Genomic DNA, 3,860 nt, shown 5'->3' with positions numbered 1-3,860 from the left:
CGGATTTAGACGGTGCCCTTTTTAAAGTGAATGTAGCTGTCTCTAGAGCGTATCCCCAAAATGATAGCGGTAAATCGGTAAGTGACATCATAGATCGCACCATATCCAATAGAGTGCGATTACGACGTTCGGACACACCATTTCGCTGAGGTGTTCCAAGCGGCGTGAGTTGTGAAACGATTCCACCTTTCCTTAAGTGCGTACCAAATTCGTGACTTAAATATTCACCCCCACGATCTGATCGCAAGAACTTTATCTTTCGGTCAAGTTGATTCTCTACCTCATTCTGAAATTCCTTGAACTTTTCAAAGGTCTCAGACTTGTGTTTCATCAAGTAGACATACCCATATCTACTCAAGTCATTAGTGAGAGTGAGAACATAACGATATCCTCCGTGAGCCTCAATGCTCATTGGACCGCACACATCAGTATGTATGATTTCCAATAAGTTGGTTGCTCGCTCCATTGTTCCGGAGAACGGAGTCTTGATCATCTTGCCCATGAGGCATGGCTCGCATGTGTCAAATGATTCATAATCTAGAGACTCTAAAAGTCCATTAGCATGGAGCTTCTTCATGCGCTTGACACCAATGTGACCAAGGCGGCAGTGCCACAAGTATGTGGGACTATCGTTATCAACTTTACATCTTTTAGTATTTGCACTATGAATATGTGTAACATTACGCTCGAGATTCATTAAGAATAAACCATTCACCAGCGGGGCATGACCATAAAACATATCACTCATATAAATAGAACAACCATTATTCTCGGATTTAAATGAGTATCCATCTCAAATTAAACGAGATCCTGATACAATGTTCATGCTCAAAGCTGGTACTAAATAACAATTATCGAGGTTCAAAACTAATCCCGTAGGTAAATGTAGAGGTAGCGTGCCGACGGCGATCACATCAACCTTGGAACCATTCCTGACGCGCATCGTCACCTCGTCCTTCGCCAGTCTCCGCTTATTCCGCAGCTCCTGCTTTGAGTTACAAATATGAGCAACCACACCGGTATCAAATACCCAGGAGCTACTACGAGCACTGGTAAGGTACACATCAATTACATGTATATAACATATACCTTTGGTTTTGCCGGCCTTCTTGTCCGCTAAGTACTTGGGGCAGTTCCGCTTCCAGTGTCTGCTTCCCTTGCAATAAAAGCACTCAGTCTCGGGCTTGGGTCCATTGCTTGACTTCTTCCTGGCAACTGGCTTACCAGGCGCGTCAACTTCCTTGCCATCCTTCTTGAAGTTCTTCTTTCCCTTGCCCTTCTTGAACGTAGTGGTTTTATTCACCCATCAACACTTGATGTTCCTTTTTGATCTCCACCTTCGTTGATTTCAGCATTGAATATACCTCACGAATGGTCTTTTCCATCCCCTGCATATTGAAGTTCATCACAAAGCTCTTGTAGCTTGGTGGGAGCGATTGGAGGATTCTGTCGACCACCGCGTCATCCGGGAGATTAACTCCCAGTTGAGATAAGCGGTTGTGCAACCCAGACATTTTGAGTATGTGCTCGCTGACAGAACCATTCTCCTCCATCTTACAACTGTAGAACTTGTCGGAGACTTCATATCTCTCGACCCGAACGTGAGCTTGGAAAACCATTTTTAGCTCTTGGAACATCTCATATGCTCCGTGCTGCTCAAAACGCTTATGGAGCCCCGGTCTAAGTTGTAAAGCATGCCGCACTGAAACAGGGAGTAATCATCACTACGCGACTGCCAGGCATTCATAACGTCTTGAGTTGCTGGGAAAACGGGAGCTTCACCTAGCGGTGCATCTAGGACATATGCTTTCTTGGCAGCTATGAGAATGATCCTCAAGTTCCGGACCCAGTCCGTGTAGTTGCTGCCATCGTCTTTCAGTTTGGTTTTCTCTAGGAACGCGTTGAATTTGAGGACAACATTAGCATGGGCCATTTGATCTACAAGACATATTGCAAAGATTTTAGACTAAGTTCATGATAATTAAGTTCATCTAATCAAATAATTAACTCCCACTCAGATAGACATCCCTCTAGTCATCTAAGTGATCCATGATCCGAGTCAGCTAGCCCGTGTCCGATCATCACGTGAGACGGACTAGTCATCATCGGTGAACATCTTCATGTTGATCGTATCTTCTATATGACTCATGTTCGACCTTTCGGTCTTCCGTGTTCCGAGGCCATGTTTTTACATGCTAGGCTCGTCAAGTCAACCTAAGTGTATTGTGTGTGTAAATCTGGCTTACACCCATTGTATTCGAACGTTAGGATCTATCACACCCGATCATCACGTGGTGCTTCGAAACAACGAACCTTCGCAACGGTGCACAGTTAGGGGGAACACTTTTCTTGAAATTATTATGAGGGATCATCTTATTTACTACCGTCGTTCGAAGTAAACAAGATGGAAAAACATGATAAACATCACATGCAATCAAATAGTGACATGATATGGCCAATATCATATTGCTCCTTTGATCTCCATCTTCGGGGCGCCATGATCATCTTCGTCACCGGCAATGACACCATGATCTCCATCATCATGATCTCCATCATCGTGTCTTCATGAAGTTGTCACGCCAACGACTACTTCTACTTCTATGGCTAACACGTTTAGCAATAAAGTAAAGTAATTTACATGGCGTTCTTCAATGACACGCAGGTCATACAAAAAATAAAGACAACTCCTATGGCTCCTGCCGGTTGTCATACTCATCGACATGCAAGTCGTGATTCCTATTACAAGAACATGATCATCTCATACATCACATATATCATTCATCACATCCTTTGGCCATATCACATCACAAAACACTTGCTGCAAAAACAAGTTAGACGTCCTCTAATTGTTGTTGCAACTTTTTACGTGGCTTCTATAGGTGATCTAGCAAGAACGTTTTCTTACCTACGTTAAATCCACAACGTGATTTGCCAACTTCTATTTACCCTTCATAAGGACCCTTTTCATCGAATCCGCTCCAACTAAAGTGGGAGAGACAGACACCCGCTAGCCACCTTATGCAATTAGTGCATGTCAGTCGGTGGAACCTGTCTCATGTAAGCGTACGTGTAAGGTCGGTCCGGGCCGCTTCATCCCACAATACCGCTGAAGCAAAATAAGACTAGTAGTGACAAGAAAGTTGTCAACATCTACGCCCACAACAAATTGTGTTCTACTCGTGCAAAGAGAACTACGCATAGACCTAGCTCATGATGCCACTGTTGGAGAATGTTGCATAAAATAAAAAATTTCCTACGTTCACCAAGATCAATCTTGGAGTTCATCCAGCAATGAGAGAGAGGAGTGCATCTACATACCCTTGTAGATCGCGAGCGGAAGCGTTCAAGAGAACGGGGTTGAGGGAGTCGTACTCGTCGTGATCCAAATCACCGGAGATCCTAGCGCCGAACGGACGGCACCTCCGCGTTCAACACACGTATGGTCAGCGTGACGTCTCCTCCTTCTTGATCCAGCAAGGGGGAAGAAGAGGTTGATGAAGATCCAGCAGCACGACGGCGTGGTGGTGGATGCAGCAGGGATCCGGCAGGGCTTCGCGAAGCGTCTGCGGGAGGGAGAGGTGCAGCAAGGGGGAAGGGAGGCGCCAAGTGCAAGGGTGTGGTTGCCCTCCCTCCCCTCTATTTATATAGGGCCCCCGGGGGGCGCCGGCCCTAGAGATGGGATCTCCAGGGGGCGGTGGCCAAGGGGGGAGGCTTGCCCCCCAAGGCAAGTGGAGGCGCCCCCCACCCTAGGGTTTCCAACCCTAGGTGCAGGGGGGCAAGGGGGGCGCACCAGCCCACCAGGGGCTGGTCCCCTCCCCACTTCAGCCCACGGGGCCCTCCGGAATAGGTGGCCCCACCCG

The sequence above is a fragment of the Triticum aestivum genome, chromosome 2B, assembly GCF_018294505.1.
Source record: "Triticum aestivum cultivar Chinese Spring chromosome 2B, IWGSC CS RefSeq v2.1, whole genome shotgun sequence".
NCBI classification, from domain to species: domain Eukaryota; kingdom Viridiplantae; phylum Streptophyta; class Magnoliopsida; order Poales; family Poaceae; genus Triticum; species Triticum aestivum.
This window is presented reverse-complemented; position numbering follows the sequence as displayed.